The sequence below is a fragment of the Lemur catta genome, chromosome 9 (assembly GCF_020740605.2).
Source record: "Lemur catta isolate mLemCat1 chromosome 9, mLemCat1.pri, whole genome shotgun sequence".
Taxonomy (NCBI): domain Eukaryota; kingdom Metazoa; phylum Chordata; class Mammalia; order Primates; family Lemuridae; genus Lemur; species Lemur catta.
The window spans coordinates 100510039-100526790 of record NC_059136.1 but is presented as its reverse complement, the minus strand read 5'-3'; positions in this window follow the sequence as shown (position 1 = coordinate 100526790).

Genomic DNA, 16752 nt, shown 5'->3' with positions numbered 1-16752 from the left:
TTGTTGTTGTTTATACATTGTTTTCATGATTTCTTTTAACTCTTTGGGCATATTTAAGAAAGTCAGCATATAGATTTTGTCTAGTAAGTTCAATGTCTGTGATTCCTCATGGATAGTTTCTGTCAGTTTATTTATTTCCTATGAATAAGCCATACTTTCCTGTTTCTTTGTATGTCTTGTGATCTTTTGTTGAAATCTGAATATTTCGATGTATAATGTAACTCTGATAACTGGATTTTCCCTCTTCCCCAAGAATTTTTTTTTATTGTTGACTATTGTACTTGCTTATTTGTTTAGTGACTTTTCCAAACTATTTTTGCAAAAACTATATTCCTTGTCATGTGTGGTCACATGAAGTCACTGTTTCTTAGCTTGTTTTCAGCTAGTGTTTTCACAGAAATTTTCTTTCTTAAGTTCCTTTTAATGTATTCCACTTTTGCTTGATTGCTGTAAGCCTTCAACTGTTCTTCAGATAAAGATATTTTGGCAATTCCTGCTTGTTTTTTAATGTTTCTGTGAAGAACATAAATTTGGAACTGCAAACTTTGCCATTTTGCTCTAGTGGAAGTATCTTAATCAAATAAGCACTGACCTTAAGTCAGAAAAAGGCATTAGGAAATAATGTTTCTCTGACTTCTGATAAACCTGGCCATTGGTCTGTACGAGTATGGAACTGTAAGGCACATTCTGAAGTCAGCCTGCTCCTAAATACACCAATAAGAATGCTCCAGGAACATTTAAAATAATTTATGCATGCTGTAGTGCAACTAAGAAAGCAGCTGATGGGAAATAAGGGGACCTCTGCCTTTCTGCCATGTCACCATGGGCTTGCACTTCTCTGGGCCTTGGTGGTCCCCTCTGTAAATAAGAATTTAAGACAACATTGTGGCTAAGAATCCTTACAGATCTTTTAATCTATGATTACATTTGTGGGCCCTGGAATCTAATTTAATATACAACTTTTCAGCCTGCCTTAAAATCGACCTGAGTCCCTTGGTAGCTAGTTGTTTAGACATCAGTACATGATAACTGATTGAATAGCAGTGTTATATATAGTCCATCCTCATTATTTATGGCAGTTATGCTCTGTAAAGTCACCACAGACACTGAATTACCAAATACTGAATCATTGTTTCTAGGAGAAATACAAGGTCAGGTTCCTCTGAGCATCTGGTTACATTTTCATCTGCTTATCAATACATGAATGTGTTTTATTTGTGTTTTGGTTTAAAGACACCTTATTTAATGTATATCGTTGATTCATTAACATGGAAGTCAAACCAACAGCTCACATTTGAATGAAGCTTAAGTACACACATATCTTTTCCTTAAGGCGCATCACAGCATTCTGCATTTAGGAGCACCAGGCAGCACTTCAGTGCTATGCTTGGGGACCATTTTATACAGGAAAATCACCAAGAAAAAGCACAAAAATGCAAGAGCAAAAATAAAAAGCAAACCAAAGCATGACACTAAATAGACTGTGGAGAGGACATTTGTTTATATTATGACAGATGAAACAAAAAGAGCATCACCTTGTTCAACCTCCGCTGGGAAGGAGCTCATCAGGTGACCCAAATGTTCTTATCACTCCATACCCTTTCACAAATAACCACAAAAACACCAGAACTGTTGATTTGGGGGTTACAAATAAATTTTAGTGAGGAAGTACATTCATGAACATGCACTGGATATATTAGGAATAATAATCAACTATCTTAAAAGGAAAAAAAGAAAGTTAAACATTGCCCTCTCATCTGATGAAGTAGGTAATCATTTTATTTTTATAACTTTGAAAATTGAATAACTTATTGAATGTACTGGATTGATCTAAATCTTTAGTAGATTTTCTAGTATTTCTAAATAAAGCATTTGATTCTTTCAGGCCATTAGGGACGATTTCATTTGTGGACATATATTCTTGCTGAATATCTATTAAATGTTATTTTATATGCTAGAAATGAAAAATATTGCTCTCAGATGGCTTACTGACTAGTTCTTGAAAACTACAGGGAAGTTTCCTGAAGATATCTCCTCTGCTATAGCCACTCGAAATTAGTGTTCACTAAAAGCTCATACAAACCAGGTAATCAAGGTTCTTAGAAGCAAATAACAGAAACCAACTAAAGCTGATGATTATGTGTTAGCTTTGCTGTGCAATAAACCATTCCAAAAATAGAGTGCCTTAAAACAAGGACCAGTTATTTAGCTCATGAATCTGCGTGTTGGCAATTCGGCTTGGCTCATTTTGATGGTTTTTCCTCTCTCTGCGAGACTGCAGTCAGCTGCTGCAGTTAGGGTTCCCCAGCTACGGGATCTCACTCCTGGACTATGTGATTGCTCGACATCCAACTTGCCAAGGCCCATCCATATGGCAGCTGGAAAAGTTGCCAAGATATTTGAAGGAAAACTTACAAGTCTTCTTGCCAGTCTGGCTTTGAAGTGGGAATTTCATAATTCCTAACACTTTTGTTTGTCCTAAGCAAATAAGAATAAAGGATCATATTTAAGAGATGGGGAAATAGATTCTACTCATGACACGAAGAGCTAGAACTTCATGTAGCAAGGGCATGGACACTGAGGTGAGTAATTGTGCCTGCCTCCCAAAGAATCTGTCACATGGACTAAGAAAAAAAGATAGTTCACAATATTGCTCAGTTGTTTAGGGAAGAAAGAATACAAATTTCTCAGGATATGAGGTAAATTGAGTAGCCAAAACCACAAATAAAATCACACTGCAGAACTGGTCCAATGACACTGCCACTGTTGCTGACCTCTGGATGCCACAGCCAGTGTTACTGCTACTGCTGTGCCTGCTATTGCCACAGGTCGATGGCAGGGACCACCCCATTGAAACTGGGTATTACTGCCACCCTGAAGCCACCCTGCTAGTTGGAGGCATCACTGGCCGTGCTCTGGTGACCATCAGATTTGCTCACTTGAGACCATTTGCCTATGCTCTGGGTGCAAGGGCAGCTGGGAAAGTGATAGTCCGGCTTCTTTGGGTTTCCAGATGAACAATAGCTGCTATATCCCAACAAGACCATAAGGTGGGGAAGTTGCCAAACATATTAGAAGGGTTCAGGTTCTGAACAAAAGAAAAAAAATGTGAAATAGCCAACATGTGTTATCTCAGGACACATAGAAAGGGACAGAAGAGTCAAGAACCTAAAATGCCCTGTCCCGAAGAAGTGTTGTTTGGTTTTGGTTTCTTTCTTCCCCTTGAAGCATAAGGTCCTGCAACTAGGTACAATCAATGCTCACGGTGTATTCTAGGAATGAGGCCTTTGAAGTCCATGTGGAGCCATCAAATTCTAGCACTGGGATTTCCTGGCGAAACCAGGTGTCACCATGTGGTCACATGATAATGGTTCCTGGTTTGCAGGGTTGTTCTCTGTGAGGTCTCTTTAAGAACATTTCTTCCTCTTATTCCCCAACTTCCAGAGACAGGTGAGGAAATCAGACCACACAAGGCAGACAGTGCAGAATGTGCATGCTCTGCAGTCGAGGATAGCCTAGCACGATGTCCAGGCACACGGGGGGCGTGGTGGTGCCCAGGTAATCTACAAGGTGTGTAACTGGCGACCCACCGCCTCCTGGCTCTGTGTCCCCGTAACATGGAGATAGTCCAGCACCTACCTCCTAGGCTGTTATAAGCATCAAATACAGGTGGAGCATGCTTGCAGGGAAGCAGACAATGAATGTTAGTATTGGTCCTATTATTCTTGGAGAATTACTTAGTTATATGGGTACAGGACTCACTGTAGAAGAAATCACAAGCCCAGGAGGCATATGAGACCTCAGCTAAGGTTACTTCTAAACAAAAAAGGAAAGAGCATATTTTTATTATTATATAATAATGTTCTCCTCTTTATGCATGTATTCAATTTCTTTGTTGCAGGGAAGACTTTCTAGCAGCTTCTACATTTCTATGGCAACAATAGCATCTGCTGTCATGGATTTCTAACTCCTATAACCTCATTGCACAAAGGGAGCGGGCCAGCTTTCCAGTTACACAGTGATTTTGTTCAGACAAAAAGCTTATCAGTGCAGTAGTTCCCCTTATCTGAGGTTTTGCTTTCCATGGTTTCAGTGACCTGCAGCCAACTGTGGTCTGAAAATATTAAATAGAAAATTTCAGAAATAAATAATGTATAAATTTTAAATTGCACACTGTTCTTAGTAATGTGATGAAATGTCGAGCTTTCTTACTGTATCCCTGCGGAGACGTGAACCCTGCCTTTGTCTGGTTGTGCCCGCGCCGTCTGTGCTGCCTGTCCTTAGTCACTGCCCAGCATCTTGGCTCTGGGCCTCCCCGTGCCACGCGGCAGTGCTGTGCCCCGGCCGCCCTTGTTCTACTTCCCAGCGGCTGCAAGGCTCAAGGGCAGCGATGCTGGCAACTCGGACACACCAAAAAGAAGCCAAAAGTGCTTCCTTTAGTGAAAAGGCTGAAAGTTCTCAACTTAGAAAGGAAAGAAAAAATTATATATTAAGGTTGCTAAGATCTAAGGCAAGAATGAATCTTGTATCTGTGAAATTGTTAAGAAGAGAAAAGACATTCATGCACAGTACTGTATTACGCATCCGGTACGGCTGGGTACTCCTGGTGATTTCAGCACCCAGAGGGACCTGAGATGTCCGCCCTGTGGACAAGGAGGGGCCACTGCGACCGCGCTCTCGCTGCGTGCCAGGCAGCGGGGCGGACGCTCTCCGTGCAGCACCGCACCTCCTCCGTGCGGCCTCATTGCGGCCTCATTGCTGATCTCTCCCGCTAACAGATCAGACACGTGAGATGCGGGTTAAATAACCTGCCTAATATCACAACAGTAGCAGGTGATGGATTCAGGATTTGAGCCCAGACAGTCTGGCATTAAAGACAGCTCCTGGCTGCTGTACTTTAAGCAGCCCCAAACCTTGAAGCCAGGGACTCGTCTCAGAGCCCAGGACCCCAGGAAACCCCAGGGCCCAAAATGCTGTTGGCTGATGGCACGTACCCCAGCCCCTCAAGCCCCAAGTCTAAGAAGCCCAGTGCAGGCCACTGCCTGTCCTAATAGCCGTGGTAGAGAAGCTGGGTCAGCTGCTCCCAAAGTAGAGGCCTCGCTGGGCTGGCCCCGAGTCCGCTGTTTACGCCACTAACTAAGCACATTCCTGGAGGTCAGCTGCTGGGGAAAACGGGCACAGCGCCTTCTGCCTCGCCTAGGTGGTTAAAAAAAGAGGGTGTTTGCAGAAACCCAATCCCCTACTAATGCAAAGACTTCAGAGGGATGAGCCCGGCTACATGTCCAACCAAGGGCAGAGTGTTAGTTTGTTTTAAGTGGGTTTGTAAAGGAAAGTTATTTGGCCCCAGTCATGTGGAATACGTTGTTGTTAGGTTCTAGAAATGTTGTGATTAGGCCCAAGGCCAGGCTAACCCGGCCCTTCCTCCCTTCCCAACTGGTGGAGCTGGTGGACACAGAAAGGCAGATACCCCATGAATTTCACTTATATGTGTAATCTAAACAAATCAACCTCGTAGGGTAGCAGAGGGTGGAGTGCTGGTTGCCAGGGGCTGAGGGGTGGGGGATTGGGTAGATGTTGGTCAAAGGATACAAAATTTCAGTTAAACAGGAGGAACAATTTCAGGAGATCTACTGTACAATATGGCGACTATAGTTAGTAATGATGTATTATGTACTTAAAAATTGCCAAGCAAGTAGAATTTGTGTTCTTACAACAAAAAGTTAAGTATGTGAGGTAGTGCATATATTGATTAGCTTAACTGATAAATTTATCAGTTCTTCAGTGTATACATATTTCAAAACATCATGTTGTACACCATAAGTATATACGATTCTTATTTGTCAATTTAATAAATTATTTTAAATGAAGCTGATGGCTAGAGACAGTTTTTACTAAAAATGTAGGGATATTAAAATTATAACCACATAATGCCTTTAAAATACGTATGTGTGTGTATGTGTGTGTGTGTGTGTGTGTGTGTAAAACAACCTAAGTGTATAGACTATTTGCGTCATTTTAACTACTTAGCCTTGGGGACAATTAACCTTGGGGCAGTCTTCAGTAGTTTTAAGATCACTGACAAGTGATTTGAAGCAGTGAGTGAGTCCTTCCAGTAGACCCTGGTGCTCCTGTTAGGGGGTCTAAGAATGGGCTGTCAGAAGCACAGTCAGTGAAGTACAAGAGCGATGACCAACCTCCGGGGGGCAGGGGCCACAGAAGAGGCATCTAACCCCGCGGGCCAAGGGGGTGCAGCTAACACACCCAGCCTGCCCAGGCTCCGGCCTCCTGGGGCAGCTGACAGCTGCAGTGAGGCTCAAAGGCTGGATAGTAGTGACCAGGCAGGACCACAGGAAGGGGCCACATTCTGTAAGTTCAAAGCGACCAATTATCAGCAATTTTTTATAGTTCAGCCTAATGATTAACATAGTATCCCGACAGTCCTCAGATGATGACAGCTGGAGGAGGAACAGGAGCCTGCAAAGGCGCAGCTGTCCCCTCCCCGCTGTCTGAGCTCAGGATGTTCTATCAGGGTACCCGCAGGCCCTTCTCCTGGGAGCCTCTCACACATAGATGAATGTTCTTGTCAGAGGTGTGATTGTGGCTTCAGGTTGCCGTGATATTTGAATAATTCTGATTTCCAGCGCTCACACACCTGCCCTCGTGACCACTCTGTTCCCGTGTGATCCCTCCTGAAGAACCGCCACTTCCCTGGAGCACAGAGCTACATTTCTTTGCAAACCCAGCTCCCATGGTGGGAGAAGGGAACTGACAATTTTTAGAGCTAGCACTGGCTGGGCAGTCTGTAACCCACCCCCATCTCCTGAAATCCGGATGCAGATCTTTTGAGGGGGTGGTGATGGGCAGAGCTGCTGCTCTGCTGCCCACCCCCAGGCTGCCTCCGTCACCACGACCTCCTTGCAAAGACGCTCCTAAAATGTTTGCTGCTCATGTGACTCACACTGTCCTTGTAAATGCTCCCAGGAGTGCCTGACTATGTTAGATCCTTGTCATATGCACACATTATCTTGCGCATAGAGACATACAAATACACTGCCTTCTTGCAGCGAGTGCACAGTGAACAGCAGGATGAGGTGCATAGTCACGTTAAACACTGTGCTGGCCCAGACAGAAAGAAAAGGGGACATTCCAGCTCTGACGGCTACATTGTCAAAAGCTTTTCTTGTCTTATTAATTTTTCAAATACAATGAAGTATTCTCTGCGTACCTGTACACAGTGAAGGCTGCTGGTGTCACCGATAGGACGTTGCTTTATCAACAACTCTGTCAGCAGCTGGGTATCATGAAGAATTTTGTGGAAGGAACTTTTGGGCTTTTGAAATGGCAACACCAGGTGGGTTTCATTCAGAATCGCCGGCCAGCCTTGTCCGTTTGCCAGGTTAAGCCCGTCTTCCTTCTGAGGCTGAGGGACGTCATCCTCCTATGTGAGTTCCCCACTTGCACCCAGAGGAGTGTGGCTCCCTTACTCCTCCCTACGAGGCAGCCTAAGAAAAGCTCAGTGAAGGATGCGAGGCTGAAGTAGAGGAGGTGGCCGCCCATGGAAAACCAGGCTTGAAAACCACACTGTCACTCTGCACAAAAGACAGTTCCATCTGGCAGTCATCTGTAGTGACCGCTACATTTTCTAGGTTTAAAGGGAAATAAAACCACCCCCATTCTTCCTTCCTCCCTCAAAGAAAGGAACTCCTGCAGGGCACCACAGCAGCCGGGGCATGGCGGGCGGTGCCCTGCCACCCTGCAGCCTCCTAAGTGGCATGGGCGTTGCAGCCACAGAGCAGGGGCAGAGAGGGCAACGGCCGCCAGCCCGAGCAATGCGGTTTTCTTGTGTAGAAAGGTACATGCTGACACCAGAGGTCTGTGCCCACACAGTGGCTTAAAACGGAACACATTTGGAACATTCTTTTGTGGGCTTCCATGCCTGCCTTTTAATAAGCATTTGTGTCACAATGTTTTTGTCTTCTCATAATTGTAACCCTTTTTATTTTCAGATGTATCTTCTTTAGTATACTGAAACATATTTTCATTATTAGGTAGATTTTATTGCCCTAGAGAACACATATTTTTAAACTAGAAATTTTCTGAGCTTTTAGGAACCTTTCCCTAGTTGGAATCCCTCCTTGGTTTGTTGACATCTCCAAATATGGGTCTACACTGTGCCTTTCCAAGGACCTCTCCATGTGCATCTCATTTGCATGGGTATGAATAAGGGAGGCTACTTGGAAAGAAAACTAGACATTTGGGGATAAAAAGGCACCTTTCCATAATGTTTCCAATTTGATCATGCTAGATGAGACATTTTGCTGTCTCAGTATCTGGCGAAGTTTGGATCAAGGTCAAGGGAAAGCATAATGATCACAGCAACTGTCCTAGGCTTGGCTGAGATAGAGCCACCTGGAAATGCGCCCTGGCCGACACAGAGAGCTCCCCTGGGTCATCACTGGTTGCCACACATGCGTGCGTGTGTGTGAGGGACAGAGTATGTGTGTCTTAATTTCAGTAACAGGAATGGTAAAAAATTGGCTTTCTGTCTATAATATTTTTTACAACCAGTAAAACCAGAAAACCAACAAAAGTTGACATTAAATGACGTTGGAGCTATGTCACTAACTACACTTTGTTTTCTGGAATGTTGTCATCTGTGGTTGTATTTAACTCATTTTATTGAAGTGTAGGCCTAGCTAATGCACTCAATGGCTTAGCAACCAAATGGCATATCCAAAGATCTGGAATGACCTGTCCGACAGTTAGGCAAATGTAAGAAACAGAGAAAAAAAATTATTATCCTAGTATCTATATCCCCTTGTAACTTACAATACTCAGAAGAAATGATCAGCCTTTGTCTAGGAGCTATAGATACGTGGTCCAACCTGTCAGTCGGCTGGGTGAGCACCACGCCATGCGTTGGGATTTTATTAATGCCTTGCTTTAGCAGGTTATAGTCCCACTAGTAACCGTTGCAAAATGTGAAACAATGTTCCCAAGCTACTTTCTTTGGGAGAATTACACTTACACAAGGTGACTAGCACCAAGGCAAACATTTTCAGGTTGGGCCTAAGGCCCATACTGACAAAGGGGCGTGGGTGTCCGGTCACCAGCCCCGGTCCCCTGCTGGGTAGGGACCCCCCCCCCACGCAGGTCGGAGACAGGCCTGGCTGTCCCCGGAGTGGCTCCAGGGGAGGGTGCCCGCCAGCCCAGGGAGGCTGCGCCCCACTCCGGGCTGCAGAGATGCTGCCGGGAAGGTCTGTGCGGAGCCCGCCCGCCAGTCAGTCCCCGCCGGGCAGGTGCCGGTGGCGGCTCTTGGGGGACAGGGTGCTGCTGAGTGTTCTGCAATGCGCAGGACACTCCTCACCGCACAGCCCGTAGTGCTGAGGTTGGAACCCTGGGGACACGTTTGTGAGGGGCTTGCCAGAGCCACGGCCACAGTCGCGGGTGGGTGGGAAGACCCTGCAGCAGGGGAAACCAAGTCCACGACAAAGTCCACGCACACTCCACCCTGGGGACGCGTGGCCAAGAACGTGCGTCCTGGTGGCGGACATAGGGTCTAGAGTGACGGACCCTCCCTCGGGTGTGGAGGGGGAACACTGGGCAGGTGGCCCTGGCTCAGGGGAATGTCTAAGGAATGCTAAATCTCTCGTTTCATTTCTCACACTGAAGCAAAAGGAAACTGTCGGGTATGAGAGGCTGGGGACCCGGGCGGGCTGGAAGAAGAGCGAGGTCCCAGTGAGGGTGCACAAGCCAGCAGGGCCCGGTGGGGGACAGAGACGGAGTCTGGACGTCTAAGGCCAGGAGCCTCCGCGGGCAGGAGCGGGTGTCTAGGGTCTTGGCAGGAGGGGAGAGGAGGGCTGGACCGCACAGGTTTCCTTGTGTGGCAGTAGCGACAAGGAGCTACCACCCCAGTGCACTAAATTAGGAAAAACAGAAATTTGGCAGGCATGGCTTGGTAGTCCAGACAAACAGGTGCAGTGCCCCTGGGGACTCCAGAATCATTTAGGAAGAAGTTGGAAGGATCTGAATTTCCAGCACCGTAAGCCAGCAATGTCTGAACCGGGCTCTGTCTCACCCGCAGGCTGGCAGGGCTGGTTTTGGGAGCCCAGCGCCCCTGCGTCCTCAAAGCCCCCTCGGCTCCGCAGCACGTGCAGCGTGGATGCCAGGCACGAGCAAGGCGGAGGGTTACCTTCTGGACGCCTGTTTGCATGTGAAGGCAGGCAGGTGTGGAGGGCGTATTTATACCACTTAGCAGATCATTAGCACCAAGTTAAAATATATAAAATCTGGTTGATGCAGGAAAGCCATTGTTTTAAGTGTATGTGCAGATTTACGTCAAATTGGCACTTGTTTGCTCAATATACAGATTTTGAAAAATAAGAAATAATTATGAAACTTGCACATTTTATAAACTATAACTCCAGGGAGCATAATGCAAAATGACAACGGTCAAACCACTTAAATAGATCATTTTCTTACTTTAATTTACAGAAACAGTATTTTTCATTATGGAGTGATAAAATGGACTTCTTACTTTTCAACTTTAGAAATCATTATCTTCTGAAAGGTTAATATAAAAATAATTTGAGGTCCTGGATGAGTCTTCGCCATGGTGTAAAATAACAAGAAATAGTTTATAAATTACTGTTTGTATTTCACATCATAAAATTGTTTCCTCTGAAGTCTGGGGTTGAATTTGTATTTCTTCAGACATGATAATTAGATTCTAAAGGGAGAACCTTAAAAGTACATGCAGTTACTAATCACTATGTTCCCATAGTTCCAAAAACTTGAAGCACCTTTTCCATATTATTGCTTTTATAATTTTTTATGTTATGTAGTTTCTGAGAAGTATTAATGTGAGACACAATGCTTTTTTTTAAATTTTAGGAATACAAAATGTAATATTTTTCTAGTTGAATCACATTTCAGGTAGTTTACAAGGCAACTAGTCAACAATGTAGAATGAGAAATGTGTCTGTTCCGTAGAGAGACATACTACAAACCCAAAATTTGAACAGTTAGTCATAAACATCAAGTCATCACAAAACATTTAAAAGTTTAACCACTGAAGAAAATTTTGAATACTTCAGAATATATGAAAGTACATTGTTGAAAATTAATGCTTATTACAAAAATTATTTTAGGTAAATCATTCATCTAAACGAAACCTCTAGATGAAAATGTAAAAAATTATTTTTGAAACCTCGGAGTAGGCAAAGATTTCTTAGCAAAACCACAAAAGCAGTAGATACAACTTTTTAAAAATTATTGATTGGCCTTTATCAAAATTAAAAATTCAGCTCATCAAAAGATATTGTTAAGAAAGTGAAAAGGCAGTGCCCAGGTGGAAGAAACTACTCACATGGGAAAGAGTACAAGTACTCAATGAATAAAAGCTCCTACCAGTCAATACGTAAGGACAAACAGCCTAGTAAAAAATGTCAAAAAACTTGAATAGACAATTCAAAAAATATGAGAATGGCCAATAAGTGCATGAAAAGGAGTTCCACATCACCAGGCCATATGAGGGGACTTCCTAGAGGGGGTGAAAATACTCTACAACTTGATTGGAACGGTGCTTACACTGGTATACACCTTTAGCAAAATGCATCCAATGATATGCTTAAGTTCCGTGCATTTCACTGCATATACATTTTATCTCAATAAGAAATAATGAAATTGCTTAAACAACAAAAACAGTTGACATGCTGTTTCAACTTTTCCCAACTACATCTATTGAAATTAGGAAACAGGTTTTAAAACTTAATTGTTATACTCTTGAGCTCAGATTTAATTCTAGTGGAAGGTTTTCAAAGTATCCTCAGGAGAGTAAGGAAGAAAACTAACACTCAATACTCATGAAGCGTTTATGCACCAAACTGCGGTGAAACTTGCACAGACGTTGTCGAGTGCACTACAATAACCTCACGATAACAATCCTCCCTTCATGAGTGAGTCGACCGCAGGACAGAGATGAAGTCACTTGCCAAAGGCATCGGCGTTCAGTGCAGATCGGCTGCTGCAGCGCCTCACTTCCTTCCACTACATCATGCCCCAAATCAGCAATATCTGTGGGATGTCTGTGACCCCAAAGAAACTAATTTATGAAAAGATTTTACATATGTGTATACATATGTGCACATATGTGCATGTATATACATAATCGCACACAGTTGGCCCTTGAACTACACAGGTTTAAACTTCACGGGTCCACTTACATGCCTGTTCACTTCTACCTGCCTCTGCCACCCCTGAGAAAGGAAAACCACCCCCCCTTCCTCCCCTGCTCAGACTACTCAGTGTGAAGAGGAGGAGGATGAAGGCCTTTATGATACTCCACTTTCACTTACCGAATAGTAAATATATTTTACTATATATCTTTCTTATGATTTTCTTAATACATTTTTTTCTCTAGTTTATTTTATTGTTGGAATACAGTATATGGTACATATAACATACAAAATATATGTTAATTGACTGTTCATGTTATTGGCAAGGCTTCCGGTCAACAGCAGGCTATTAGTATTAATAGTGAAGTTTCGGAGGAGTCAAAAGTTGTACATGGATTTTGGATTGCATGGGGGTCCATGCTCCTAACCCCTGCATTGTTCAAGGGTCACCCGTGTATACGTGTCCATGTATATACATCTTGCACTCTTATACACCTTTTTTTCCTCTCTTTTTGATCACAGTGGAAGGAATTGTGGGTTAATTCATCTGTTCTCCATGCACAAATCTGGAGCTAGATTAAAGAAATTTGGCAAAGATTAAGACAAGGAAATTTAAAACTCAGTGTCCTGACCCAAAGTATGTACGCCACCTATTTGTCAATGCATTCTGTTAGTTCTCCTCCTTCTAAATTTGCAGGGCCGGCTTACTTGGTCCGGGACGTTCTTCATGTGCCTGTGCTGAGGCTCCTCAGGGTTCTCTCTTCTGTGTGTCTTTTAAGCCTGGCTGGAGGCCTGTTAGCAGGTGCTGTCATGTTCTGTGTGTGCTTCAGGAACCTCAAGCTCAATATGCTTGGAACGGAACTGAGAAATTCTTTAAAATGTAATTATTCCTTTGTGTTTTCTGTTTGGGGAATGGCACTGTTATTTCATCCTGCAAGTCACCCTTGGCCCTTGGTCAATTATTTTCTCAGTTCTATGGATTTTACTTTGTTAAATAGTATTTATTTCACTTTCTTCTGTCTGTCTCTTGCTCCTGTCTTATTACTGAAAGTCCTCACCATCCTCGCCTAGCCCTCCAGTTAAGGTCAATGATGGTGGGGTTTCTGTTTTGAAGCAATTGCTAGACCTTCCTTCTTGCCATCTTTATCTCACTTTGCTCACAGACTGCACACTTATAATATTTTTTCTACCCCATTTCTTGTACTGGCTCATGCTCTTCTGCCCACTTATAATGTTAGGTTGACATGTTTTCTTGGTGGAAAACCTAGGAGTCTTTCTTGCATTTTATTGTAATCATTTACTCCCGATGCTCCCAATGCTAAGAATAACTGTTTTTTTAAAACAGGGTCTCACTGTGTTGCCCAGGCTAGAGTGCAGTGGTGTGATCATAGCTCACTGCAGCCTCAAATGCCAGCATTCAAGTTATCCTCCTGCCTCACTCTGCCTCTGGAGTAGCTGGGACTACAGGCGCACACCACCACACCCGGCTAATTTTTCTTTTAGTATGGTAGCCATGGGGTCTCACTGTTTTCCAGACTGGTCTTGAACTCCTGGCCTCAAGTGATTCTCCTGCCTCTGCCTCCCAAAGTGTTAGGATTACAGATGTGACCCACCACACCCAGGCCAAATAAGGATACTTTGTCAGTTCTGCCTTCAAAATACACAATTTTCTCTCTACCACTATCATGCTTGTCCAATGTCCTGTTATCTCTCTCATAGAGATTTGCAATAACCTCCTAATTGTACTTGCTTCCACTTTTGACAACTTCACAGTCTTTATTTCACAGAACAGCTAGCAACATCTTTTAGACATGAAAATCAAATTATCATGGGTCTATTAAAATCCATCAATAGCTTCCCACCATGTTCAAAATAAAACCAATCAATGTACGTCCCTACTAACTTGGCAAGTCGGAGCTGGTCTCTGCTCACCTCTCTGACTGCATTTGCTGTCACCCTCCTCCCTCTCTCCATCTCGCTCACTCAGCTGAGTCCACACATGGCCTTTCTTCTGTTTCCAAGCACTGCCCTACCCCAGAGCTTTCATACTTGCTGTTATTGCTGTTTAGAATTTTCTTCACATTGATGTCATGTATGAGTTTGCTCCTTCATTTCAACTCTGCCCAAATGGGCCCTCCTTAGAAATGTGCTTTCTTAGGACTGTGTCTAAATTAGCTGCCCCTCTAACATTTTTTCCTTAATTTATTTTTATCTGTAGCATGTTTTCCTACTGGAAAATTATTAACTTATTTGTTTGCTTGAGTCTATGAGATCAAAAACTTTGTCTTGTTAACCCTATGTATCAGCATCATAATAAGCCATTGTGTGTAGGATACACACAAGTCCTTGAATGAATAAATGGATTGATGAGTTCCTGCTATCTGTTCAGTAAGCACACCAGATATCCAATGGGTATTGAAGATTTGCAGAAAATGTTGGCTTCTATCCTGCTTGTAAAACAATATCCATAAAAAACTAATATCTGTGAATCATAAACAGGAGATATATGTTTGAAGATGCACTTATGATTTCAATCCCTACTTTTCCATTCTATGATATATAGGGATATGACATTCAGCTATCCTTGGGTATTCTTTATAGAAGTCCATAGCACTCTTGGAAATATAATAAAAACAACAGCAGAGTGTCTGATACATAGTAACCACTTCCATAAATAGCTGTTGCTTTGAACCACACCTTGGAAAATTTGTTCTCACCCTAGTCTGTTATTTGATGATGGAGGGATACCTGATTTCCAGATCAGAAAAATAAGTTCTCCAATATTATTTTAGGATTTGGTAATTATTGTTTGTAAACTTGATATTCAAACTTTGTGGGTTTTTTTTCCTCAATTTTTTTGAAAGATTGTGATATATGTGTGAGTTATCGAGCCCTTGGCACTGCTCCCTCGAAAGGTGGGTCATACCTAAAGCCCTGGGGTCCTCAGTAGGCATTTGCAATATATGTTCTGAAGGAAAAAATACAAGTGCCTTCAACAGCTTACCAACATGTGTACTGTTTTAACACATGAACATTCTTTATTGTGGCTTTTGAAAGAATTACAAAATGTTTCATGTTATGACATGTTTTTGATGAAATATTTACCAACTTTTTTATGAGTCTAAATGAAGGCCTGTGAATTTTGGACAATGAACTTTCATAAATACTCATTGAAAAACTGTAAACACTTTATCCCTTGTACAGAAAATTCAATTAATTAAAAGTTAAAGCAAACTCAGTGTCTTCCCATTAGATATAATGGAGTGGATTCTCCTACATTTATTTTAAATGCAATAAAGATTATATTTTATAAAATAATATAAGCTTGTGAGTTTGCAGCCATTGTATGTGCTGATAGCATAAAGCACTGCAAAAAGGGTGTGCTAATTCATTAGCAATTTTACATAAAACCTCAGATCAAAGATATTTTAGTAACAACTTCAAAGATATTTCATAAAAGAACTATTTCACCAAGAAAATCTACTACAAGGATGAACTGTATTTTAATGATCAAGGGAAGTTAGTTTTAATGAAGTTCACTGAAGGGAGCACTTCAAGTCCTCTAGTATGATTATATACTCCGATGACCCAGCTCCAGTAGACATGTACATATCCATGGGGTTTTGCTAAAAAAGGCTGAAGATAGTTCCTGATCTTTCAGAGTTGTCTAATGTATGGTTAGAGACTAACTTAAAACTAAAAGGAGAACACTAATTGGGTTAAACTGCTATCAAGTGATATGTCATGTTTTTCAAATGCATACAATTATTTAAGGCTTCCTATATATAACATTTTGAAGAATATTTAAGTTTTGACGGTTACTACATACTGGTGAAAGGCACAATTCAACAAGAAGACATAACCATACTTAATATATATACACCCAATCTAGGTGCACCCAGATTCATAAAGCAAATCCTACTCGATCTAAACCAAATGATAGACAACAACACTTTAATAGTTGGAGACTTTAACACCCCACTGACAGCACAGGACAGATCCTCCAAGCAGAAAATAAGCAAAGACATAGTAGACTTAAACAGAAGGCTAGAACAAATGGGCCTGACTGACATCTACAGGACATTCTACCCTAAATCCACTGAATATACATTCTTCTCATCGGCTCACGGAACATTCTCTAAGATTGACCATATCCTAGGCCATAAAGCAAGTCTTAAAAAAATTAAAAAAATAGAAATCATACCCTGCATCTTCTCAGACCACAATGGAATAAAAGTAATAATGAACCCTAACAGGAACTCTCATTCCTACTCAAGGTCATGGAAGCTAAACAACCTTCTTCTGAATAACAATTTTGTAAAAGAAGAAATTAAGTCAGAAATCAAAACATTCTTTGAATTAAACGACAAAGGTGACACAACTTATCAAAATCTATGGGATGCAGCTAAAGCAGTCCTGAGAGGAAAATTCATTTCCATAAATGCTTATTTCAAAAAGACAGACAACTTACAAATAGACAACTTAATGAATAGACTCAAAGAGCTGGAGAAAGAAGAACAGACTGACCCCAAACCCAGCAGAAGGCGAGAAATTGTTAAGATCAAATCAGAATTAA